Source organism: Zootoca vivipara, chromosome 15 (genome assembly GCF_963506605.1).
Source record: "Zootoca vivipara chromosome 15, rZooViv1.1, whole genome shotgun sequence".
NCBI classification, from domain to species: domain Eukaryota; kingdom Metazoa; phylum Chordata; class Lepidosauria; order Squamata; family Lacertidae; genus Zootoca; species Zootoca vivipara.
The window spans coordinates 19,347,989-19,375,750 of record NC_083290.1 but is presented as its reverse complement, the minus strand read 5'-3'; the positions used below and the strand labels follow the sequence as shown (position 1 = coordinate 19,375,750).

The 27,762-nt window shown below is 45.9% G+C and overlaps 1 protein-coding gene across 2 annotated transcripts in view; it reads right to left on the bottom strand.

The window, feature by feature from the left end:
- NTM (neurotrimin) overlaps positions 1-27,762 on the bottom strand; it is an 836,512-nt gene that overhangs the window by 689,205 nt on the left and 119,545 nt on the right. Inside the window, exon 1 of one of the 2 annotated variants that reach the window (XM_035139813.2) lies at positions 18,274-18,990. The exons of the other annotated variant lie outside the window; for it this stretch is intronic. The gene's annotated coding sequence lies outside the window, so the exon portion shown is untranslated. Of the gene's footprint in view, positions 1-18,273; positions 18,991-27,762 lie in introns of those variants that run through there. 2 annotated transcript variants of the gene reach the window in all.

Genomic DNA, 27,762 nt, shown 5'->3' with positions numbered 1-27,762 from the left:
GGGCAGACAACTGGGTTGGGGGGGCATAATACTACAGCTAGAAATTGCTTAGAGTGAATGCATTCCAGCAGTGGGTGGAGCCAGATTCAAAGTTGTTTTTTTGGGGGGGGGGCAAGTACACACACAATCACAAACCCTTAACAAACACAGGATCATACACAGAAATAGATACAGATATTTACTTCTTAATAACTCCCCTCAAATTTCACCATAAACTTTCTTTGCCTTTGCACATTTTGAAGGAGACAGAAAGGATCTTCCAACGCCCCTTTATCTGTTCTGACTGCGCAAAAGGCAAAAGCGCTCAGTAATCCCAGCAGAAGAATGCAAATAGAAGACTGATGCCACAGCTGAAAAGCAAGTCCTGCCTCGCAGTTGTTCAAACCTTAAACTTCAAATTGCTATTGCATTCCCCCAAATTGCATTCATAATAAATAATAATAATAATAATAATAATAATAATAATAATAATTTATACCCCGCCCATCTGGCTGGGTTTCCCCAGCCACTCTCAGTGGCTTCCAACAGAAAAATAAAATAAAATAGTCGATTAAACATTAAAAGCCTCCCTAAACAGGGCTGCCTTCAGATGTCCTCTAAAAGTCTGGTAGTTTAATTTCTTTTTGACATCTGGTGGGAGGGCGTTCCACAGGGCGGGTGCCACTACCGAGAAGGCCCTCTGCCTGGTTCCCTGTAACTTGGCTTCTCGCAGCGAGGGAACCGCCAGAAGGCCCTCGGCACTGGACCTCAATGTCCGGGCACAGCGATGGAGGTGGAGATGCTCCTTCAGGTATACTGGACCGAGGCCGTTTAGGGCTTTAAAGGTCAGCACCAACACTTTGAATTGTGCTTGGAAACGTACTGGGAGCCAATGCAGGTCTTTCAAGAAGAATAAAATAATCTATTAAAGATTAAAAGCCTCTCTAAACAGGGCTGCCTTCAGATGTCTTCTAAAAATCTGGTAGCTGTTTCTCTCTTTGACATCTGATGGGAGGGCGTTCCAGAGGGCGGGTGCCACTACCGAGAAGGCTCTCTGCCTGGTTCCCTGCAACTTGGCTTCTCGCAACGAGGGAACCGCAAATGCAAAAGCCACGATACATTTGTGAGGATACATTTCACCTTACATTTCAAAATACAAATCTGCTCAAAAAATTTCCTCTCTGCTTTGATCTTTTTGCAGAGTCAAAAGCTGCAATTGCAGCTTGCACCACATTACGGCCCTTTCTGTTCAACAACTATTGTAGATCTTTAAGCACTAGTGAGGTTCAATCAGCTCCATGCACTTAGCTACCTGGTCTCCGCATTCTGAACACTTCCCCCTCCATCCTTTTCTCTGCCAGTCAAACCTGATGGGCCCTTCCCTAACACTAGTCCCAAAGGGATGTATAGAGGAGTCAGCCCACCCACAAGACCTACGGACACTTTAGACTGGGAGCATCCAATTCATCCTCTCAAACTGTTTTCTGTACCATATCAATTTACAGGTGAGCACAATATATATAAAAAATGTCCCACTGCTTGCAAAATGGAACTGGGAGCTGTCTATTTGCCAGCATGTGGAAGCAGCTGGAAGGAATTGCTGGGCAGTGATTGCTCCGAACAATAATCCTATCATTCGGGCTTACTGTGATCAGGCTTGGAGAAAAATCAATCCAAAACTGAGATTGGATACAGCAATACAATATTTATGGCTTGAGCAGTTGAGTCAGGTGCTAACCAAGTAAAGTGAGGCTGAAGTTTTCCCTCCCTTCTCCCCACTTGTGGAAGGTTTGACTGCTTCTGCCCTCAAGTCACAGAAGAAGTTTTACTTGTGGATGTTACATTTTACCAATCAGGGGCTAGAGAACAGCATCATAAGGTCTTTGTGAATGCTGTTTTCAGAATGCCAGAGGAATGCTGATTTCTTGTCAGTTGCACCGCAACCAAGAGAGCACAAAACCCCCAAGACTATGGGAGCCTAGTTTGGTGTTATTTTTCCATGAAAACAAATCAGTGCATTAAGAATGGGGCTCAATCATTGCCCCTCCATGCTCCTCCTGTATTGTGCATAGGACATACCATTCACTTGGAGCTGTACCTGTTTCATTTGTACACAGGATCTTCCAGACCCCACAACCCACATATGCACCCCATTTCAAACCCTGGGAATGTCAGGGCTGGGAGCAAGGTTGTAAGTAGCCAGTGAGCCTGTCAAGCAGGTGAGCTGGCCTGAGCTCAGGAAGACAGGGCAAAAAATTAACAGGTATACATAAGCTATTGGAAGCCCAATGGCGCTCACTACCTTTTGGCTATCTTCACAACTGGCAACAAGTGCAACGATGATATCACAACAGCACAAAGAGTGGGGCTCTTGAGTTCTGCTGCTGCAGTCAGTGGTTTGAGACAGTGACTGGTTTGAGACAGGGACACCTCATCAGACGGGAGAGTAAGATTTGAAAGATCTCACAGGGAGATGAAGGATGGAGGAAAATTGTGTCCATTCCTCATTCTCTAACCAATTTGAACCTCCTGGATTAAGACACAGATCAGAACATAATTAATTATCCTTTGGATTTAGTACCCTTCAGAATGTTGCAATGCAATTCCAAGCTCCACCCCAACTCCAATGTACCAAAATACTTTTAAAGCGTATTTTACAATAGAATACATTTAGATAGATGATTGATTCTATTTAAATGCCCATTTTGTAATTAAATTTTTTAGAATAAGATTTTGTTTTAGAAGAATTGCAGAATTGGAAGGGACCCTGAAGGTCATCCAGTCTTTATTTATTTACATGTTTGTTTGCTTGTTGGCATACTTTTTAAAAAGAAACAAATCAGATTAATGCCAAAACAGGATGGGATGTACTTAGGAATGTACACATGTGAAATGGGCATGGACCAAAAGCAAAATGACTAGATGATCCTTGGCGTCCCCTCCAACTCTACAATTCTATGTTTCTATGACCTGCTCACGCCTAACAGAATTAAACATCTTAAAACCATTCCACATGTGCTGTGGCAATGGAAGTGAGATGTGAGTGAGCTTCAGACTGACTCCTCCTAGATTTCAATAGGAAAAGTACCCCACCCTGTTGTTTGAGTCACATCATCACAGCCCGGCTACAGAGAAGTTGCCACAATTTGCCATTTGGGTGGTGTTTCATAAATGGTGTTTTGTTCCCCCATAAGAATGTAAGAAGAAAATGCTTTATCAAGCCAATGGCCCATCTAGTCCAGCATTCTACTCTCAAAGTGGCCCATAAGAAGCCCATAAGCGGGACTTGAATGCAGAAGCATTCTGACAACCTTTGATTCTCAGCAACTGGCATTCAGAGGCATACGTCCTCTCTTAGCAGAGGAAGGACACGGCCATTGTGGCTCGCAGCTGTTGGCAGCCTATGAATTTGTCTAACACTCTCTTAAAGCCATTGGGGTTGGTGGCCACCCCTACCCCCACCAGAGGAAATTCTATAATAATAATAATAATAATAATAATAATAATAATAATAATAATTTATTATTTGTACCCTGCCCATCTGGCTGGGTTTCCCCAGCCACTCTGGGCGGCTTCCAACAAAGATTGAAAATACATTAAAATGTCACACATTAAAAACTTCCCTGAGCCTTCAGATGTCTTCTAAATGCCAGGTGGTTATTTATCTCTTCAACATCTGATGGGAGGGCGTTCCACAGGGCACGTGCCACTACCGAGAAGGCCCTCTGTCTGGTTCCCTGTAACCTCACTTCTCGCCATGAGGGAACCGCCAGAAGGCCCTCGGCGCTGGACCTCAGTGTCCAGGCAGAATGATGGGGGTGGAGACACTCCTTCAGCTATACTAGGCCGAGGCCATTTAGGTCAAAGCCAACACTTTGAAATGTGCTCGGAAACGTACTGGGAGCCAATGTAGGTCTTTCAGGACCAGTGTTATATAGTCTCGGCAGCCGCCCCCAGTCACCAGTCTAGCTGCCGCATTTTGGATCAGTTGTAGTTTCTGGGTTACCTTCAAAGGTAGCCCCACATAGAGCGCATTGCAGTAGTCTAAGCGGGAGATAACTAGAGCATGCACCACTCTGGTGAGACACTCTGCGGGAAGGTAGGGTCTCAGCCTGCGTACCATATGGAGCTGGTAGACAGCTGTCCTGGATACAGAATTGACCTGCACCTCCATGGACAGCTGTAAGTCCAAAATTACTCCTAGGCTGTGCACCTGGTCCTTCAGGGGCACAGTTACCCCATTCAGGACCAGGGAGTCCTCCACACCTGCCGGCGTCCTGTCCCCCACAAACAGTACTTCTGTCTTGTCAGGATTCAACCTCAATCCATTAACCGCCTTCCATCCTCCAACCGCCTCCAGTCACTCACACAGGACCTTCACTGCCTTCACTGGTTCCGATCTTGCCTGGGAACAATTTACATTCCTCCGAGCCCACCATTTTTGAAACTCTTCTTGACCCCTCCAGTCTTGCAGATCAGGTAGACTGGAAATTCAAATTAATGCCCTTTCAAAGGTCAGTGCACCTCCGTGTAAGAGGCTCCCTGGGATTTTGCTTGCTCACTGCTTTACAAGGTACCTCTCACTTAATGTAAAGCCAGGGAATCTATTTTCCTCTGTCAAGTAGTGGAGAATGTATATCCCCACTTCAGCATCAGAAAGACAGTTTCGCCATATCAGCATCTCTGCTACTTGCTGCACCACAAAGTGAGCCTCTCCACGCTGAACTCAGGTGCAGTGTGCCCTTCACTTTGACATTTAGCATTTCATAAGCTTCTGCTTTAGGCAAAGGAACAAAGGATGGATGATACAAAAGCTGGAAGGAGTGGGCTTCTCTCGTAGCATTTCATCCACAGCACACTGCCTAGCAACCAACTCACCAACACCTCATGCAAAAGAAGCCAAACAGAAGAAGTAGCTGGCGGGGCAGCCATGCTGACCTGACCTCCCATTGCCAGCATCACTATGAATTAACAGGGAGGAGAGCAAGAAGGGCAACGGGGTGAGGAGGTTGATGTGGTGCAGGTGCACCAGCAGAACCAATCCAGTGCTCCTCATGGTGCATTTGGGTATGTTTGGAGCTGGGTATGTTTAGCCTGGAGAAGAGAAGGTTAAGGGGTGATATGATAGCCATGTTCAAATATATAAAAGGATGTCATATAGAGGAGGGAGAAAGGTTGTTTTCTGCTGCTCCAGAGAAGCGGACACGGAGCAATGGATTCAAACTACAAGAAAGAAGATTCCACCTAAACATTAGAAAGAACTTCCTGACAGCAAGAGCTGTTCGGCAGTGGAATTTGCTACCAAGGAGTGTGGTGGAGTCTCCTTCTTTGGAGGTCTTTAAGCAGAGGCTTGACAGGCATACGTCAAGAATGCTTTTATGGTGTTTCCTGCTCGGCAGGGGGTTGGACTGGATGGCCCTTGTGGTCTCTACCAACTCTACGATTCTACCACCTTGATCCTTCCACTTTTCCTCCCAGTAATTTGCAGTGATGCTGCCGATAGGAGACCCAGTAAGTACTGCTGCTCCTCCCTCCCAACTCCTACTACATACAAATCTCTCTCTGAGATAAGCAACAGAAGCCCTTCTCTGACTTCCTCTGTTATCAGAGGTTAGGTGGGCAGAGGGCCTTCTCTGTAGTGGCACCTTAGCTTTGCAAGTCTTTCCCCAGAGGAGGTAGCAACTAATCTGTAGAATTTTGTTTCTCATATTTTTCAATATTAAGCTTACTTTGTCCCGTTTCTGCAAATGTATGAAGATGATGGTGATTTGATTTTTTTTTAAAAAAAAGATAAAGAAAAGAGCCACATGGAAATTTGTAGAAATTTCCACGCAAATCCCTCCTAATATACATAACTTTATATGCAATTTTGTTCAACATACAGATTATTGAAAGCAATGTTCAAATTTCAGTTGAATGATTCCCAATATGACTTTCAATGGGTTTGAGTAATACAACTACACCCATTACACAAAAGTCAGTGGCTCGTTGCTTGGGATGGGGAAGAAATACAGTTCAATTTGCCTTTAAAAGCAACTCTACTTAATTCACTGGCTGAATCAATAGGAGGAGCAAAATCTGACCAATCCTTTGAAATTCACATGTATGTGAATTTTGTAATGCAGTTCTAGAGCCAAGTAGCATACACCGAATCATAGAACTGGGGAGTTAGAAGGGGCTATAAGGATTGTCCAGTCCAACCCCCTGCAATGCAGGGATCATTCATCCAAAGTGGGGCCCAGACCCCCAACCTTGAAATTAAGAGTCTCATGTTCTACCAACTGAGTTATTCAACTTAACTAAGCTATCCCCTGTGCACACACACATACACAAACACCAGAGTGCAATGTATCATCTGTGTAAACATGATGCAAAATGCATATCATTAGAGGAAAATGCTTGCAAAAACTTGTATTTTAGGCAAAATACATACATACATACATATATATATATATATATATATATATATATATATATATATAAATGTGGCTATCAGGAGAAATTTGCACGGGAATACTGATTATGTGGAAATGTAGAGAACTGACCTTACGATAGGTAAAATGATAAGCAGAGAGAATTTGAAATTAGCATGTTTGCCCATTCCTAGTCTTGGTTCATGGATGTGGAACATGCTACAGATGTGGGTTCTGATGATATAAGCTATGCCTTCCAATGTGTTGGCTGTTGTGGTGTAGCGAGGGTACTCCCCCACACACACCCCTGATGTGGCCACTCTTAGTCCCCTGTACTTTCTCCTAAGTGCATTAGAGGTGGAAAGGGGAACCAGGTCCCCAGAGAGACTGAGAAAGGAACCCCCAGACAACATCACTAATACCCATCGCCTCAAAGGCAAGTGATTGAGGTCTTTCTTTCTAGGGCATCAATGTGTCTTCCTCATAGCACAAGACACTTAATGTTTCTCCATTTTCCATGTCATCTCTTCACTTCCAGTCCCCCGCTCCCCCAGTTCGATCTCTGGGGAGCGGGCCGGTTGGATTTATAGGGTTGTCCCAGTGACACACCGTCTCAGTAACTGCAGAATGGCAGTTGTAAAAAATCCCATTTGCCAACCTATTAGAATCCTATTAGTACTCCCGGCAGAGGAATAACCTGGGTCCTCTCCGTGGAATTAGAGAGGCTCACCGGTACTGGCGCCGCAGCTTTATGGCCCTCCCCCCCCACACAACTCAAGAGATCAAACTGCTAGATATAAAGCCTCAGGCAATGAGTGTCCTTGGTCCATAAGCCCCATGACAAAATACTTTTGAAAAGAACAGGTTGGACTGACAGCGCGGCGGCAAAGCGACTTGAACACAGCTGTGCTGAGGGAATTAAACAGGCGGCTGGAGAGTTTGTTTGAGGCACATTTCCAGAGGCGATGGGAAATCCAGCTCGGTTTTTGGGCACTCGTCGTTGCTGCTGTTTCCTTTCAGTCAAATGAGGAAGATCCGCACCTTGCAATTTGCAGAATCAAAGCCTCGGTATATTTAATCCAATTCTTCACCCTCTGTGTTTGTTGACCCAAGCAAAAAAATAATGCAAAAGAAGAAGAAAGGAGCCAGTCCTATCCAGGGGTTGTTCAAAGCTAATTTTCTAGGAACATGGGGAAAGCATTTTCAAACACATTTTCAAACGCTTCCATGGATTTGTCCAATCTTCTTTGAAAGCAAATCCAAGTTGGTGGTCCTTGTTGCCTCCTGTGGGAGAGAGTTCCCTAGTTTAACTACGGTATGTGCTGTGTGAGGAAGGGCTTCTCTCCTGGCACTGAATTTTGCTGCGTGACAACCACTCCCTTAAAACTGGGTCCCATCCTGCCCATGCATACTCAGTTCCCTCATCTATCAAACAGATGCTTGGTTGGTAGGAGGAGGAGGGAATGCAATTTGACAGGGGAGGGCTATCACTGCACACTGTCTTCCCCACACTCCTCTTAGCTTGCACAAGAGCTGTTGGGCAGGCTGGGAGGTGCTTGGTTTAAATGGGCAGGAAGGAACAAGGAGAAGAGAGGGGTAAGCCATGTTTGTGTGCATGAGAGAGATAAAATGAGTGTGCATTAATAAATGCATGTGTGCATGCTCCCACTCACCACCAGCCCAGTCCCTGCCATCCACTTTTTACTATAGAGACAGCTTGATCCCCTATACACCTGTAGATCACTCTATTCTGTGGGAAAGTCTCTCCTGCAAGTACCAGATATCTCAGAAGTCCTCTCCACAGTTCTGGGAGGCTTTCCCACCTAGCGGTATGTGGGATTGTCTTGGGGTGGTGCTTTTAAAGTCGATTAATATGTACATTGCAGTAGTAATAATAGAAATAGTTGTCCTATGAACTGGTATGGACCCTGACTGCCCATCTACTGCCAAATAAGTCTCTCAGGGGCAAAAGGTTGCCCATTCTTAAAAGGTAAAGGTAAAGGGACCCCTGACCATTAGGTCCAGTCGTGACCGACTCTGGGGTTGCACGCTCATCTCGCATTAATGGCCGAGAGAGCCGGCGTATAGCTTCCAGGTCATGTGGCCAGCATGACAAAGCCGCTTCTGGCAAACCAGAGCAGCACATGTAAACACCGTTTACCTTCCCGCTGTAGCGGTTCCTATTTATCTACTTGCATTTTGATGTGCTTTCGAACTGCTAGGTTGGCAGGAGCTGGGACCAAGCAACGGGAGCTCACCCCGTCACAGGGATTCGAACCGCCGACCTTCTGATCAGCAAGCCCTAGGCCTAGCGCCACCTGGGTCCCTGCCCATTCTTATTGTACACTTATTTGGGAGTATGCTCCATTAAACTCAGTGCTTCCTTCTGAGTAGAGACACAGAAGATCACACTGTCAGACAAAAAATGTTTAGATCAAATTCTGGAGTCCCTCACCCCGTCTTTCAATGGCCCCACAAAGAAGTCTTTGACTATGAGACTCTTGTCCTTGAAAAATAGATGGAACCTATGACCCTACAGATGTTGTAAGGCTCCCATCATTCCCGACCACTTGTCAAGATGGCTGGGGCTAATGATAAATTTGGAGCCCAGTGACACTTGCTGAGCCACAGGTCCTCTAACCCCTGCTCTGGAACCAAGACCCCAGGAGTTTCTCACAAGTTTTTGTCTTCAGACTTCACAGAAGGCAAACTAAGAGGACAGTGGAGGAATTGATATATAATGGCGGATGGCTTACTCAGCACTGCTGTAAATAGTTCATGAGCTCACAGAGATTTATTGCCTCCTGTGCTAACGAGTTTGCCTCCTCCGTCTGGGGATTAAAGGCACTGCTGAGTGGACGTGCAGAAATGGCTTTAAATTACCAATCCCAGCTGGACCTCTTTGTGGTGAGGGATGAGTCAGGCCATTTTACTGGGAAAACCCATAGCTATTTTTTTATCATTATTATCTCATGACCAGGAAATACCATACATATGGTTAGAGCCCAACAAAGGGCAGTGAAAGTCCCAGATCAATTTTAGTGACGCTCCCATAAGTCCTTCAGAAAATAGGGTAGAATTGGAGTTTTGGCATTCCATCCCTTTGTCACACACTGGTGTGACCAAGGAGGACAATCCAGGGCTTAATTTTAAATAGCCATAATAATAAGCATGAACATAGTACGAGGCCCAAATTTCAGATGTCCAAATCACGTTCTATGAAACCAAGCAAATGGGTTGTAATTAGCAAGACTGTTGACCCAATGGGAAAACCCGTTCAACCCCATAAACTTTGCAAGTTTATCCCTCATTCCCAAAAGTGTGTTTAGTATACTTCTTTACTTTGTCCCATACACATGCAATGGTTACCATCCAGTTTTCTGGGGTTGGGCATAATGCTGTTTGGGGTAGATGCTGAGCTGAAATTTATTGGATATTATTTTGCTGGCCAAAGGTCAACCCCTTGAGCACCCTCAGTTACACTGAAACAGAACACTCAGTTCTTCTAATATCCAGCAGACCTCATCACTTGTGATGTATAATGGACAAATGCCTTCTCAGTGGCCTTCGGAGGTCTTATATTGTGCATCTCTTGGATCTGAGTGGGGAAACCCAGCCAGATGGGCAGGGTATAAATAAATTATTATTATTATTATTATTATTATTATTATTATTATTAGGTGGTGGTGGTGGTGGTTTTATCCTTAGAAACTCTGTGGACTTAATTTCAAAAGATCTTTTAAAACTTGCTAAATCATTGCAATGCTGCTGTAATTTGAAATGAAGTTGTAAGCCACTTTGTGGGGGATGATTTTTTGAAGAGTGGAGTGTACATGTATTAAATAAATAATAGGAAAAGGGGGGGAATGGAACACTTTGCAGAAATTTCTCAGAATATCTTCCGGCTGGCCAGTCCCAAAAAATGTCCTTGGGTGATGCTAATCCCAGAGCACTGTGCAGGATAGAGGAGAGGGCTATTGATGGCTACTAGGCATTGTTGGAGGCAACAATGCTTCTGAATACCAGTTGCTGGAAACCGCAGGAGGGGAGAGTTGCTCCTGTGCTTGAATCCTGCTTGTCGGTTTCACACAGGCATCTGCTTGGCTACAGTGAGAACAGCATGCTGGATCTGATTGGCCATTGGCCTGATCCAGCAATGCTTTTATTATGTTCTCATGCAAAATGTTGACCAGTTCCACTTACTCTTACAGTTCTGCTTACTCTTGCCATTTTCAGCGACCAATAAAATGCCAGGGGACGGAGAACGAAAGGATATGTGCTAATTGTGGGCACCACCCCTGAGAAATCTCTGAGGTACTTATACTCCCCTTGGAGAAATTTTGGGAAATTACACCCCCTATTTATCGACCCACAAAGGTTGAAGAAATTCAAGAGTCTAGTTACACACAGCTTGGCGTGGTGTGGAGGCATTGCTGCATGGATGGGAACTCATCCTTTCTCTGTCTCCTGACAACGTGTGACCCAGTTTTGACTAAGAATTCCTCAAATGAAGCACAATGCCCCTCTATGTTCAGAGCATACATTGGAACCTAATGCACAGACCCAGGGTGCCTGCAAAGTCTAAATCTCCCCCTCTCCCCAAGGAACAATGGTGGGCATCTCACTGGCGGCAACCACCAGAGCAGATGCCTACCACTGCCACCCTCACTAAAGGTTAGCCCAGCTATAGAAAAGTGCAAAACATTCCATACACAATTCACAATCCCCCGAGCCACTGAGCTTTATTATCTGCCTTCACTTTTTCATAGGGTGATATTTCCACCTGTAGGAACCATCAAGTCCAGCAGCCCACGGTAATATATGGAGTAATAGAGTTTGGCCACTGCAAGCTTAATCTTGTTTTCCTGAAGCCCCGGGTGTCCTCAGCAAAGCCAAGTTTGTCATTAGGAATTCCTTTCGCCTGATGGTAAGCTGGTTTTGTTTAGGGTTGTTATTATTATCCTCTTCTCCAAAGGGAACAGAAGCTCTCGAGATTGATTTATGACTTCCTTGATTCTTTTATGCAAACTGGCAAAGCTTCAACAGAATAAGTGAATGAAAGGGAGGAGGAGGAGGAGGAGGAGGAGGAGGAGGAGGAGGAGGAGGAGGAGGAGGAGGAGGAGGAGGAGAATGATTAGCAATGACCAGCAAAACGTTGTCACTGTTCCCTACATGGTCTTCCATAGCAAAGATGGCCTGGCCAGGTGAGGGGTGGGGGCAGGGGCAGCTTGATGTGAGGGTGTCCCGGATTTGGGACAGAAAACGTTGGAACTTATGGGAACACAAGATCTGACCATAGTAGGTCACAGCCCAGAGGTTCCAATGCAAATGAGGCTTGCTTGGACTTCATTTTTCAAACACTGTTATTTAGTTGTCAAGCAATGCTGGGGAAATAGAGCTTGTGGCCCTATAGCAGGTGCATCCACTGTGGTGCCCTCCGGGTGTTGTTGTTATTTAGTCATCTAGTCATATCCGACTCTTCGTGACCCCATGGACCAGAGCACGCCTCTGGGTGTTATTGGACTACAACTCCCATCATCCCTCACCGCTGGCTGTGATGGCTGAGACTGATAGGAGTTGGGAGTCCAACGGCAGTTGAAATGCACCACATTGTCTATCCCTGCACTATAGAGGTATGTGGGGCAGGGCAACTCTGCCCCCATCTACGTCATGCCGCCCAAGTGGCAGGTTCAGTTTGGTACCCAAAGCCCAGAGCTGTGCGGCACTCTCATCTCTTGGCTTCAGCGCTCACAGCATCAGGATGCAGAAGAGATAAACATCAGAGAGGCTAGGTGCTGATGATTCCACAATGCCTTAATCTGTTCGGAGCTATTTGACATTTTCCAGTTAGAATCTCGGGCTTTATCAAACCTGTGACAGTCTGGTGACTTGCCAGAGAACAATGGCGAGGAGTTCCTCTTGCTGCATAGATTGCTCGGACGCCTCACCCCTAGCAGAGCTCAGAGCTCAATTGGCCTCTTGGAGGTACCTTGTGGTTTTTCAATTTCGGAAAAGCCAATGAGAGGCAATCCGAGGGGGCATTTCATTTGATCACGCAGCTCTCTCTGTGGCAGGGTAGGTGCACATTATGGATATGGCTTTTCACTTGGGGGCTAGAACATCCCCTAAGGGGGGGGGGTTGAGGGTGGATAATGGAAGCAAACAAAAGGTTCCCTGTTCACCCATGTCCTCCCATCCAGACACGCACCCGCTGTGGCTGCTTCACAGAGCTGCCTTTCTGACACCCAGGCAGATTTGCTCACAGTGTGTCCGGAGGCAACACCAGCAGAATACGAATGAGCAGAGGAGGAGGCCCATGAATATGCAAACACCAGGAAAGCTTCCAGCCTGGAGGAATTAACATTGCTAATGAAATAATCACATGGGCAAGATGTTCAATCGCTGGCCATTTTGTGGCATCCCTGGAAGACCCCGATAATGCGGAACGAGAGGAGAAATATTTCCTCAAAGGTCTCCAAAGAATCTTCACATAGATTCTTCCCCACATCTTTTTTTGTTCATGCACCCCTTTTTCGAGTTTTAAATCTCCTTCCTGGGGCAACCATTGGCAGTCACTCTCTTGCCTCTGAACATGGGATTGGGTGGGGGGGAGTCATCAGTAAATCTAGCTCCTCTTCATGGTAATGCTGAGTCAGAGGGATTGTGACTGCATTTTGATGCTGAGTCAGCAGTTGCCAGTAATGGGGGAGCCAAACCTGCCTCTGTACAAAGGTCCAACATAACAGCTCTCACACAGAGGAACTATGCCAGGTGCTTCTTTCTCAAAGGATAGTTCTGCTTTCAAGCACCCATGCAAATAAGTTCTTAAAAGTTACATGCTGTCTGTTTCCCATCCCAAAATACCACAACAGCGGCTCTTACTTAAGAGCACGGAAGAGCAAGAGGGGGAAAATTGCACTTGTCTGAATTTTTGTGATACAGTTCTCCAACCGAATATTATGTATACAAATGTGTACATTAGGGACATAAAAATGCACCTGTTTGTGAAAATAGCATGCAAAACTGCATTGTATTGTGAAATTACAAAGGCTGGTTCTGCTCCCCCCCCCAAAAAAAATGTGGCAAAGGTGTGACAAAGCCAAGCAGTATTGGTAAATGTGGTTGAAATAATACAAGTTGAAATTCCACTAGACCCTTTGATCTGCTTACTAAGCTATGCTGACTGAGAGTTGAATCCTGCAACCACACAAGATCCCGATTCTACATCTCTTAAACACTGCAAGGCTATTATATGCCAGACTTTAGAAAAACACCCACAGACCAACTAAACAAGATATTGTTAGAAAGATTTGTGGACAGTTAAGCCTGATTAAATGAGCAGCAATGTTAAAGAATAGAGATAACGATCAAAGGGAATTAGATAAGTGGAGTCTGATGGCAATTTATGTGAAAAGTGAACTACAAATATCAGGTGCTGGTGTAGATTATGTATTTTAACAAAGGGCAAATGTATAGAATGTCCCCAGTTGTGCAAACAATTAAGAGATTATCCATTATGTTTGAGCATATGCCTCTCAGAATATTGGTTTATACTTTGTGTTATTGCTCAGCTTCAGGGGATAAGGATCCCAGGAGTCAGAGTGCATTTGCAAGATGAGCTTTTGGGCTGACTTCATCTGGCAATGGTAAATAAAGGAAGGGGGTGGGAGAATAAATTTAAAAAGTTGGTAGATGTCTATATCTAGTCATAGAACTATAGCCAACGTTCTCTGCCCACACAAGCAATGGGTCTTGCGCTAGTGGACAGGTGAGTTTTAATGCCATGCAATCAAACATTTGCACTAGTGGACGTCCATTGTTCAACAGTGGTTTGTACCTACTATATTCGGTACAAAGCATAGTCTTGAGATGCAGTATGGTGGAGGTAGCGTTCTAATGAGTGTATATTAGGTGCTATCCAGGCTGCAGGCTTCAGCCAGAACTGACATCCAGCTATAATCTGAGTAAATGTGATATTTTGTTGTCCCCCCCCCTTAACAAACCACATGTGAAAAAGGTAGATGGATCTATCCATGCCAGCCTGTACTGAGAAACCATCAATGCTTAGTACCTGGATGAACTGTCTCTCTTTCATTGCAATTGAAGGACCATTAAGAAGCTACCTTATACTGAGAAAGACTATTTGTTCATTTAGCCCAGTCTATGTCTACACCAGGCATAGGCAAACTTGGCCTTCCAGATGTTTTGGGACTACAACTCCCATCATCCCTGACCACTGGTCCTGTTAGCTAGGGATGATGGGAGTTGTGTGTGGAGGTCCCCAAAACCACCCCTCAAATAACTCACACCATAGACAGAATTTTTGTTTAATGGTTTTTGGCATGAATTTGGCCACAACTTTTATTGAAATACAAATATAAAATAAGTGAATGGTTGTGTAGGCATTGGTTCTCCAACTGTCACGTGAGGACAGAAATAAACTCGCCTTGTCAACAAGGGGAAACCCTACAGGGAGAGACAGGGAGCCGGGTGCATAGGCTCTCCCCTCTCCCCTCAGGCTCCCAGGGGCTCATGTGTGTTGCTGGCCACCGACCGGGGTTATGGACACTGCATAGAGCCCCTGTATTCCTGACCGGAATGTCCCCAACACGCAGGCATTAACTTAAGGGACCAACACAGTCAACAAGACCCCATATACAACCAATAACCAATGCCTAACCGTCAACCTTACAAGTTGTGACTATTTGCTATGCAGTAGGCAAAAACCAGATGGCGCCAGCCAATCAGCCAAATGGAAAAATTCCTACCAGGCCCCTGAATACAGGCGACCCCATGAGTGGCACAGCAAGGTCAACACAGAGGCCTAAAAACAGTGGAGGGATGGTGGGGATCTGAAAACACAACCAAAGAGAAAGAGAAACCTCTCTGTTTGGCTTAAATACCCAGGTGGCTGACCCATCAACTTGCAACATGCAAATTTGCCCAACAACAGCCAGGGACCTATCAAATGGTGACCACTCATGCCCCCACCTTTGCAACTGTTAAGCCCCCACCGCAAATCGTGCTAACCGTGATGGTGAACCCGCATTGTAGTCTCAAAACATCTGGAGGCATCTGCCTATGCCTGGTCTACACTGACTAGCAGCACCTATCCAGGATTTCATGCAGGATCTTCTCTCAGCTCTACCTGGAGATACCAGGAGATTGGACCTGAGGCCTTTTGCATTAATCACCCAGCCATAAAATTTCAGCCTGTGCACACCAGCAGTCCTGCAAGCAAGGGGGGGGGGCTCTCATAGGGGGAGCTGTCATTCCAGACTGTGCCCCCTATTGGGACACATTATGCAAAAGCACCAGTTGCTTGGTAAGAGTTAGGAGGTGATCAGAGCCCTGATAATTCGGGAAAGGGGGAAGGAGCCAAGTAATATTTCCCTCCCTCTGCTCTCCTTTGTCAAATTTACTGCAGTGGAATAATGTTTTCAGAAGAGATTTGTCATTGTTTGTGGCGTCTTGGAAAGCTCCTAAATATGCTCGATGCAATCGCGGATGTAAATTGCAGAGAAGAAAAAAGCAATTTGCAAGACATTAAAACCCCTGCACAGGTTTCTTCAAAATGATCAATGCATGTAAACTGCAACGTTATCTAGATAGGCAGAGGCTAGAGATGCCTACTGAACGCAGGTCACATACATGCCAGAGTCTTCTCTCATTCTCTCTCTCTCTGTTTTACAGGGGATGGCCTTCAATTCCTGCTATTTGCCCGGGGAAATCCTGATCTCAGCTTTGCTGGGGTGGGGACAGGGACAGGGTCAGGGAGATTTTGCTGTTGTCCAACCTTCAGCCCCCTTGCGCCAAGAGAGTGAAATCTCCGAGCGGCATGGACACAGCCGCACCCCAAATAAATGCATGTGAATGTACACAAAGGTATCTTGTGGTAGACAATTTGCCACTGCGCAGTCACTGCAGCCACCAGGGCTCATTTTGAAACAAAATTGCCCTGAGATAAATCGTTAACTAGAAGCAACACTCACACAGATGCTCTTTGCTTTTAAATCAGTGCAAGACAGGCTACCGCAGAATCAATGCATCCAGCAGGTTCCTAGCAACATGAAATAGTGCATTTGGTGTGGACGGTTCTGAGCCACACAATAAACCAGAGGTGGGCAACCTCAGCCTTCTGCAAGGTCAGACCTCTGGCAGTAGCAACCTACACTTCCTCTTGGGAGGGAGGAGGAGAGAGAAGGGGTGGCAGAAAGAGAGAGGGGGAAATGTTGGTGGAAGAAGGGGGACTGATGGAGGAAGAAAGGGGTTGGCTCCACCCACATTTGGCCCTGATCCTACCCAAAATTGCCTTCCTGTGCCAGTGAACCTTGGTGTGAACATATCACACAATTGTAGAGTTGGAAGGGAGCCTGAGGATCATCTAGTCCAACCCCCTGCAAGGCAGGAATATGCAGCTGTCTCATAGGGGGATCAAACCTGCAACCTTGGCGTTATCAGCACCACGCTCTAACTGAGCTGCATGTTACCAGTCCACAATTCCATCCTTATCCTTGTTTCCTTCTGTGAATTTCTGGCAGCCATGCCATTGACTAGCAAGTTCCTGTAGACTTTTTCTTGGTCCCACCAACATCAGAGGCATGGGTTGGTGGTATGCCCTCCAACACCCCCTAGGTGAAAATAGATACATTTCTCACTTCCCTCAACTGACCCTCCTTGACACCCCCCCCCATTTTATGCCCCCTGCCCCCCTCAGAGCATTTCCACAAACACTACACCAACAAGACACAAGACACACATCCTCTGGTGTCCTGAGAAAACTCCTTAATCCCGATTTGATTTTTCTGGTAGATTTGCAAAAAGAAAAACACACACCAGTAAATCAATTTTAGAAAGGGGCAAGATTAGATGCGGATAAACAAAGCATTTTTTAAAAAAGCAAAAAGACTCCTTTCCTTCTACCCTTTTCCCCCTTTCCTCCTGCCCAGGGTGGCCCTGTGCTCCCCCTGCCCATCAGAACCCAATGTGTCACACTCAACAGGGCCTCAGCAGTGGTAGCCTCTCCTCCTCCTCCTCCTCCTCACCCGCCCTCCAGCAGTTGCTATGAAGTGCCCAAGGGAAGAGACTGTCAGCAGCGGCCATAGAGAGCCCACAGAGAGGCAATGGGATGCTCTGTCAACTTAGCTTCCTTCCTGAGCTTGGCAGCACTGGTAGGGGAAATAGCCTTCCGGGATCAAAACAGGAGCTGGAGTGGCTTTTGTAGTCCAGGGACACTTGGAGGGTATGTGGTGGTGACATGAGAGAGAGTGTCTTTTGATTGGCTGCTCCCAGATTGTGGAATTCTCTCCCAGGAGAGGTCAGACTGGCTCCCTCTTTGCTATCCTTCTGCTGGCAGGCTAAGACAGCCTATTATTCAGACAGGCCTTTGATGCTGATCACTGGACTGCTGTCAGGGCAAACTGTATTTTAATTCCTGGTTTAAAATGGGTTTTGGTTTGTTTAAAATGTATTTTAAGGCCAGTGGATCAAGGGGGATGTGGGCCACAGGGTGAGATTCTTAGATTTAGTTTAGGGTTTTTGGTTTTTCCCAAAATCCCATTAAGATTTTCCCCATTAATTCTCTTTAGATTTTGATCAAAATGTCTCTTTTGTGAACTTACATTCTAAGAAAGGGAGGAGGAAGGACGGAGAAAGGAAGAGGCAAGATTAGAAGGGTTAAACGCATCTCTCCCCCAGCTCCATCGCAGGCAAAATTTCTGTCTCTCAATCAGTAATAGATTGCAATCAGATGAAAAGGTGCGGCTTGCATTAAACAGATCAGATGGAAGTAGGCGGCAGGAGAAGAAAGCAGGGGGAACAGGATGCTCAATCTGGAAAATTTATGTCCGAGATCACAAAACAAAAATAAAAAGCCACTTACTTTCTTTCACCTTGCAGTTACCTCTCTGAAGAGCACCATGCCCAGTGGCTCCCAAACTCCTGCTATCAGAAGAACACTTTAAAAAGTTAGAAATAGAGGCATATGTTCAGAATGGGCACCAGGAAGAACTGGCAGGTTGCAGAACAGCCCAGCTACTCTGTGTCTAAGGAAACATGCCTCTTCGTGGAAAAGAGGCAAGCCCAGAAGAGGGACACATGCAGAGGGACAATGGAGCAGCCTCCTCTCAGGGTGGTGAATTCTGCTGCCTCCCTGCAACCAGAACGGTGGAATGAAACAATCACATTTGATGCAACAACACAGCAAAACGATCCAGTGGTCCTGGTGGCTGATTAGGAGAACAGCGAATCAATCAGAGATGAAGTGGGCAGCCTCAGATGTGATTGCTTCCTTGCACACCTGTGGCAGGGAATCCATTCCCAAGGCTAAACGAGAAGGCAAAGGAACAGGGGCAGATGTGTTTACCTTTGCTCAAATTCTTGCAGACAGAATAAAGGCATCATGGCAAGCAAGCATTAATGAGGCCCTTCACACAGGGCTGGATTTAGGTTGGATGAGGCCCTAAGCTACTGAAGGTAATGGGGCCCTTTATATGTCCAGCTGTCCTTTGTCAACAACAAATTGCCGCTGTTTTTTGTGTTGAATATATGCTCTATGGTAATTTATGGACCCAATAGGTATCTAAAGTCATTTGCACATAACAAAGTATGTATTTTATCAAAGTAATTGTTGAACTGAAATACAATTAAGAAGTATATTAATAGTGAAAAAAAGGTTTTTTTGGGGGGGGGGGACAAGAGAGTGGGGCCCTAAGCTATAGCTTGTTTAGTTTATATGTAAATTCGGCACTGCCTTCACATATCCTCTGTGTATGGGTTTTCACATGAGCACCAAGGTGGAATTTTTGTGGGGCCATTATTAGGGAAGCCAGTGTCAAATACGCAAGAATATGATCTGACTACAAACCTGGGAAGAACCAGTTAAAGCGGAAATTAATGGCTGACTGTTGGAGTGAAAAATAAATACATATAAGGTACAAGGAGGGTTCTGCATGTACAGTAAAAGGGGGGGGGGGTTGTGTAAATTGGATTTTATGGACTGCAATTGGTTGTGAGATGGTGGGATGATGGAGTGGCAGAAACTGGTTGGTTAAAAGATGGACAGCTAAGATGATATAAGTTTTGCCTAATGGAAATGCCCTCACAGACTCTTGGAATTCTCTCCTGTAACACATTACTAGCCAAGTCTTCATACTTGAACCCCCAAGATGAATTTCCTCCACAGCACCAGACCATTCACACATCTTCTCCACCAACCAGTCTTGGTCTCCTCGCCCGCCTCAGCGAGTCTCTCAATCACTTTTTTTTTTAAAGGATACTAATTTTCTCTTGTGTGTCCCCCTCCCCAATTTAATTCTCCACTTCTTTCAAACACCATCCAAATTACATCCAAATTACATCCAAATACCCTTTAAAAATGTTGAATTATGCAATTAAGAGCAGCGTGCTACAATAATAATGAGAAAAGGGAAGGGGGAGAGCCATTTACCCAGAACACACTGTGGACTGAAGCAAGAGCTCTTAGGTATTCTCCAGGAAAAAGAAAAGGAATAAAACTTAACACCTAATTTGAGCGCTCTCCTCTTTGCATCAAAGTAGACCCTCAAAGCCACTTTGTTGCAACCATTCTGGGGCCTGCAGAGGAAAATGAGCTTCAGCAGAATCCCCCCCCCCCCCCAGATCAGTCAAGCTTTCCTCCTCACTCAAAGCTGTTTCACGCTTTAAATGCCATCAACTGTAAACTGTAATTGTGAGATGTTTGCTTTGTGCATTTTTAATATTGGCGCATTTCATGATTTGATGAGTATTTTAGGATTTGCTGTTTCCAGGCTTGTGCGTAACTCAGAGTAAGGGGTTGTTTTTTTTATACATACAGGCTATTTTTATTTATTTCTAAGAAGAAATGCAAATGGCAACGGGACACAGGGACGTGGAAAACTGCCTTAAACTGAGTCAGACCATCAGCACATTGTCTCCACAGACTGACAGTGGCTCTCTGGGTTTTCTCACAAATGTGGAAAATTCACCCTTGGATCATCCACCATCCTTGTGAACTACAGCCCTTCTCAAAGGAGAAGTTTCACATACATTTCTCCCACTTGATGAGTGCAGCATCAGGTGCCAAGGTAGAATAACCCATCCCAAATCAGCCACCACCAACAGAACCTTGGTTCCTCATTTCCACTGAACCCTCAACATGTTTCCAAGGAATCATATTCGCATATTCAGTTGTGAATTGTCACATGTTGAGTCAAATCAAAGTGCGAAGAATAAGTACATAGGAAACATTCATTCGTGAACTGGTTTATTTTAGACTTACAGTGATCTGACATTCGCCAGTGTCCAACCCTGATCTTTCTACCACTGTGCACATTTCCATTATATAGCAATTCCAATGTGTTTAGACTTTTGAGTCTGGAACCATCTTGTGGCAATGAGTTCCACAAACTTAAACATGCATCGCTTTAAACTTAAATGTGCATCACTTCAATTAAGTCAGGACAGACAGACAAAGTCTGAGATTGGTCTTTCCCATGCCATTCATCATATCTGTCCTATCAGTCTAGCAAAACAAAAACAAAAAAACCCTTGTACCGAAGTTCAATGGCAAACGGATGAAAAGCAACCATTTCACCCCGACTTTTGCTTTGAGGCTTTGGCTTGCTTTGAACACAGAGCTCAAAGTGATGTTGCTCAGTCACACTTTGATGGCCACGTAGGTGGAAGCTGAACAAAAAGCTCCCAGGAGACTCAATGAACTCAAAGCCCCCTGTCTCAGTGGAGCTTTGGCATCATTTCGTCTTTGCCCCATGTGCCATAGCCAAGGGCTCACTGATATAACTGTGCTCTCAAAGAAGAGCCATAGCTCAGTGGGAGAGCATTTGCTGTGCATGCAGAAGGTCCTGTGTTCAATCCTCAGCAATATTTCCAGGTAGGGATGGGCAAAGATCTGTGCCTGAAACCCCGGACCAATAGCCTGACTCAGTATGACATGGCATCTGGCACAGAATCCAATAGCATGGGCAAGATCCCGAGAACTCTTGCTTTCAATTAAAATAGAACAAAAATGGTTTTAGTTCATATCACGACAAAATAAGTGAAATGGCTTAAGCCAGTGATAGCCAAACTTGGCCGCCCAGCTGTTTTGGGACTACAATTCCCATCACCCCTGACCACTGGTCCTGTTAGGTAGGGATGATGGGAGTTGTAGTCCCAAAACAGCTGGAGGGCCAAGTTTGGCCATCACTGGCTTAAGCTGTTTGCAAGCCATTTAATATATCTTGCCACAGAGATGGGAAGCATATGTCCCCTGATCTTCATGGCTGCTGCTAAGCTAGGGGTGCAGCCAGGGGCACAGGGAGAGGAGAAGGACCAGAGCTAAGTGGAAGGGTGTGTGTGATGCACGCTTTGCATAAAGGAGTTCCCAGGTGCAGTCCTTCACACATCTGGGTTGTTGTTGTTTTAAAATAAGCAGCAATCGCGTAGAATATGGTGGGAAAGACTGACAGTCAAAATAAGTGGACAGTACCATACCCTCCGAGTGTCCCTATTTTCCAGGGACAGTCCCGGATTTACAGAAGCTGTCCTGGTTTGTGATTTGATCTTGGAATGTACTGATTTTCCTTAGGACGCCCCTATTTTTATCGGAGAAATATTGGAGGGAATGCAGTATTGGGCTAGAGCTAGATCAGGGGAAGGTGAGGCAACAGTGGCAAAGGCGTTGATGCTGGGAACACCCATCTCCCAGTTACAGCACAGGCTACAATGAACCATGAGCTGTGTCCGGTGTTGGCTTTGCCCTATGGCAGGGACAAGGAATCTCAGACCCTCCAGATACTGTTGGACTCCTGTCCCCATCATCCAGTGTAGCCAACTGTCAGGAGTGATGGGAGTTGTAGTCCAGCACTGTATGGAGAGCTACGGATGCCACATCATTGCACTAGCAGAAAATGTCTGTGTCCATGCACAGCACAGCATCCCGTTTTCATTTAACTGTATCCCTCTGCACTCAGGAATATCTTTTAGGGCGTTCAGCAGCAGTTACACTCTGTAGTAGGGACCAGCAAATATTGGGTGTCTGACTCAGCAGCAGGGCTGCCAACTTGAATAAAATATGGGCTCCACCCTGCATAATTGATCACATGACATGGTACACACACACCATTTGAATGTCAATGCACATCAACTGGGGGGGGGCCCTATCAAATATTTTGGGGGGGAGCAAAGGTACCTCAACCTCTAGGAGTTGGTTCCTATGCTCAGCAGTGGCTGGTACTCATTGGGATTGGTAGGGCAGAAGGCAGGGAGTCCAACAGTAGGTGGCGCCAGAGCCAATGACGGGCTGAGCCACCTAATGTTTGTTTTGCCCTCATCCTACTCTCTGCTGAATTCTACAAGGACCAGACACTGAAACTACAGAGGAGGAAGTTGACAGGCAGGGCTACCCCCTGAACCGGCTATAAGCAAAAAGGCAGGCAGGCAGGCGCTGGTTGAGGGCAGAATGAGATTTATGGGGCAGTGCCTCAATAGCTCTAATGGGCCACCCCCCACTGCCTTGACTTGCACAAGAGTAAGCTTCTTCTGTCAGGGCAAAGCCACCATTGGATACAACCGTATAACAATGCCCAATGAGCCTGTTAGCTGGGTGTGCATTCAGGGAAAGGATTATGCATTGCTAAGAATAACAAGAGGCCATTTTTATTTATTTCCGCTAGTCTGAATAAAGAAGATGCTGAAACGAGGAAGACAAATAGAATATTGTGTTACACAGAGAGAGATTCCATTTGGAAGAAGAGAGGACGGCCGGCTTCACCTATTCTTCCTATGAAATATATAGCCTCCCTGTTGTTGCCGTCTCCTTTATCTGTCCTCCCAACAGGGCAGAGCAAGAAAATAAATGGTTGTCTGTGCAATTTTCTTTCCAAACAAGAGATATTTACTCATGCACACTTTTATGCAAGAAATCAGTGGTGTGGAAGCTGACAGAAGGCCCTTGTGTAATCTGAAAGGAGTTCAGCTAGGTCTGACTAGTTCTGGTTAAACTGTCATGCATGCAGTGGGACCCTGTGATTAGGGATGTCGTAAGGAATGTGATATTTGCAAAGTCTGCTATGAGCTGACTTGATCCACACCATCCACACATACATGCGGATGGAGATGTAGCTGTACATTGGATTATGCCCTTCCTAAGGGAATCCATAAGTAGGACTTTTGTCAAACAGCACTCTCTCTCCCTCACAAGTTTTGCTCCAAAGCGACTGGTACTCAGAGACATGCTACCGTATCTCTGATTCATGGCTAGTAGCCACTGATAGCCTTATAATCCTCCATGAATATATCTAACCTAACCTCTTTGGAGGGACCCAGGTGGCGCTGTGGGTTAAACCACAGAGTATCTAGGGCTTGCTGATCAGAAGGTCGGCAGTTCGAATCCCCGTGACGGGGTGAGCTCACATTGTTTGGTCCTAGCTCCTGCCCACCTAGCAGTTTGAAAGCACATCAAAGTGCAAGTAGATAAATAGGGACCGCTCCAGCGGGAAGGTAAACGGCGTTTCCGTGTGCTGCTCTGGTTCGCCAGAAGCAGCTTTGTCATGCTGGCCACATGACCTGGAAGCTGTCTGCGGACAAAAACCGGCTCCCTTGGCCTATAGAGCGAGATGAGCGCCGCAACCCCAGAGTTGGACACGACTGGACCTGATGGTCAGGGGCCCCTTTACCTTTACCTTTTAACCTCTTTGGAAGACAGGCAAGATGATGGCTGTCACTTCATTTCATGGCAGCAAATTCCAAAGATTATTTCCCCCAATTCAGTGAGTTTTTGTATGCTACTTTGTACATTATTTTCATGAAAACGTGAATTTTATGCACACTTCCCCCTAATATAATAATATGATACGAAACGACACAATATGATACAATGAAATACAATAAAATACAATACAATTTGTACACACCTGGGGCTGGCTGATGGCAGACTGAGGTGGATTGGGCATCACCCTGCTTTCTGATGTTAAGAGCTGTTCAACAGTGGAACAGAGTACCTCAGAAGGTGATAGAATCTCCTCCATCGGAGGTTTTTCAACCAATGTTGGATGGCCATCTGTCAGGAATTCTTTACTGTGATTTCTGCATTGCAGGGCTGTTGGGCTAGGTGACCCATGGAGTCCATTCTCCTGAAACAGCAGGAGGAGCAACAACTCACTTATAAGAAATGGCTTTGCCAGATGTTGACAGTCTGAAAAGCCTTCTGGAAGAGGATGCAGCTGGCCAAGCCATTCAGCGCCTAAAGGAGGAAAGACTGTCAGAATTTAAGGAGATAAGAAGAGTCCTGCTGGGTTAGGCCAATGTTCCATCTAATCCGCCATCCTCTTCTTCTCACAGGGACCAAGCAGATGCCTGTGCAGAAGCCCGCAAGCAGAACCTTGCAGTTTTCAGCATAGACTCAGGCAATGGAGGTAGTACATAGCCATTGTGGCTAGTAGCCATTGGTATCACAGCTGGATAAAGAGCAGCATTAAGTGCACCATCTTTCTGACGGTGGGAGGTGGCATGGCCAGGATCAATGCATCCAACACAGAGGAGAATGCAGGACAGTGGGGAGGGAATAATCAGCACTCTGTTCCTGTTTGCAGTGCCAGTTCTCATCTATGTTTAACACACCACTGCTGTCTCTGCTAGTGACCGGCTTTGTGCAGAAGTAAATTGCTTCTCTCTGCCCGTTGTCGGCTGCCACCTGCATTTCTAATACAGCAGTCCTCGGAGCAAAATCCATTCCCCCACGATCTCCCCCATTAAACTGCAAGTCTCTAAAGCTGGGAGATTTTCAAGAGGCACTTGTTGTTTTAAAGGGTACACCTACGGACCACTCAACACTTTGCCACTGTGAAATTGGGGGGGGGGGAGGAAGGAAATGCCAGCTGATCAAAAAACTTTGACACTCCCTTGGACACTCTGCAGTTATTTACGCCGAGCAGGACTATTCGGGTTCATCTTGATATTTCGATTTAGGCAACATTCGGAGGGCAAGTCTGGTCTTACCAATGTTGCCTGCTGTGTGGAGAGGTCATTTGCCTGCTCTCATTTTCCAATAACACATCCTGTGCAGGTCAGAGGCAGTGGCACTTGCAGGGCACTTTGGATAACTTTACGGAACATCTGTCTTCAAACACAATAGCACACCTGTTACTGGGGAGCAAAAGTGAAATAGGACTACTGTTGCCCTCCTACTCTGCTTCTGGGCTCATGCTCTTTAAGTCTCACTGCCCCCACCCATATTTTTGTACTTCTGCAAACCTTGAGGGTTCCATGACTTCCACTTCCATCTTCCACTTCCATGACTTCCATCTTCTGTGTGGAAAGTGACCTAAGGATTGGCCACTGCAGAATGGGTTTGCTATTCAGGATGGGCCAGTAGTTGACAGTGTGTTGAGACAAAGGTGCTTTCCTGACCTCCCAGGAACTGAATGGCTGATGTAAGCATGGGTGAGGAGATGGCAGGGAGGGTGGCACAGTGCAAACACACCACCAAGAGCATCAAACTGCCTCTGCTATCATGTTGGCAACACATGACCTTTCTGCTGCCTCCCCCTCTCCTAGGAAGCAGCAATAACTCACCAGCTAGGAGGCAACAGGGACTAGCAGGGCTCTGATGACTGTGTGGTGGAGGCAGCGGGGCAGAGGTTGACCCAGCGATTTATGGAGGTTTGTGCCACCTACGTGGCAGGAGCCAGGGCTGGTAGAAGGAGAAAAGTTGGAGCAGTCAGAAGTTGTGGAAGCAGGGGAAGAGACTGTTTAGGGGAGGGGCAGGCTGGTTAAATCCCTGCTGCCCCATGCCCCACCATTTCCTAAAACCAGGAGTGGCTTGAAGAGGCAAGCGCAGCGGCAACTTCCACATAGGAAAAGTCATTGGGTGCTTGCCCACATTCCATCAAACAAGGCTACTTAAGCCCAGGAGGGGTGTGTGGTCCCACTGCTGCTTCAACTGTCCAGCCAGGGCACAAGCTTGGAAACGTTCATGCCAGCTATGTAGCCACTAGAAGCACAGGTGCATATTGTATTCAGTGCACCTTAGGAGCTGCTGTAAGTGTGTCCTGTTACAATAAAGAATTGAACCACGGGCCATTTGTCCTCTTTCATGGGCTGTGTGCAGGGCAGGAGGTCTGGTAAAGATGTCCACCCCACCATGCTGCCCACTCTATTCCAGTTGCTCATTTCCCCAGACTTGAGTTCATTTTGCAACATTTCTGCATCTATTTGCTGAGACTGCATCAAAAATGTGTATACATTTTCACACACGTTTCCTTGGCTTTTGGTTTGCAATGTTGCCCAATATATGCATTCCTACAAGCAGCCCCTGCCCCAATAGAATGCATTTATTTGCACACAGTTTTCACAAATGCACCCAGTTTTTATATGCATTTTTGTCTTTGTGTGGCTGAAGAACTCCATTGCGAAAACCCGGAGCAGCATGGATTTCAAAAGACACCTGTGCTTTGGTTCCTGTGTTGGCCAGGAAATGTGAATTAGGGATGTTCACATTAAAATGCAAACCAGAAAAGCTTTTCTCATTCATCCCTTTTTGCTATTAGTATATAGGATCCTGGCACTTAGCATCTCAAGGATGCGAGCTTGTTAAAAACCAAAAAGGAGGGGAGAGAGACACTAAAATGAACAAAAGCAGCCACCACACACAAACAAAACAGGGTGATTTTGTGTGTGTCATCCCTGCTCTTCATTAGCAAAAAGGACACTTATCAGAACACAGGCAGCAAATTAGGCTTGCATCACCACCTCCTTTCCTTTGCATCCCAGTTTTTAAAGTATATTTAAAAGCCCAGTGAGCCTCCCTCTACCCAGACAGCCCTGGTGGAGCAGAGAAGGAGCAGGAATAGGAATCTGTTTCTCCTGTTTATTCCACAGGCAGTGGGTTGCCTCAGATCAGGAGAGTTAGGGAGCTTTGACGTCTCCCATGCAGCCGGCTTCACGTTCACAGAGGAAATTGATATTTGCTGCAAATTATTTTGGATGATTTACTGGAATGAATTAACTCCCCGGAACGTGGGGGGAATTTGAGTGATGACATCTTCCCCCACTCCCCAATCCTATATTTACATGGCTAGCCTTCTGGATGGGTGGGTGTCATGAACTGAGCATCCAATCATGGGAGACGGTTAAGGAAGAAGCAGAAGAAAAAACCCACTGAACTGTGCCTCAGTGTCCCTTTGTGTACCAGTGATTATAATATTTCTACCAACCATGCGAGCTTGTTAAAAACCAATACAGGATTGTTAAAAACCAATACACAGGAATACACAGAGGAATTATACCAGAAAGATATGGAGGTCTCGTACACCCCAGGTAGTGTGGTTGCTGACCTTGAGCCAGACATCTTGGAGAGTGAAGTCAAATGGGC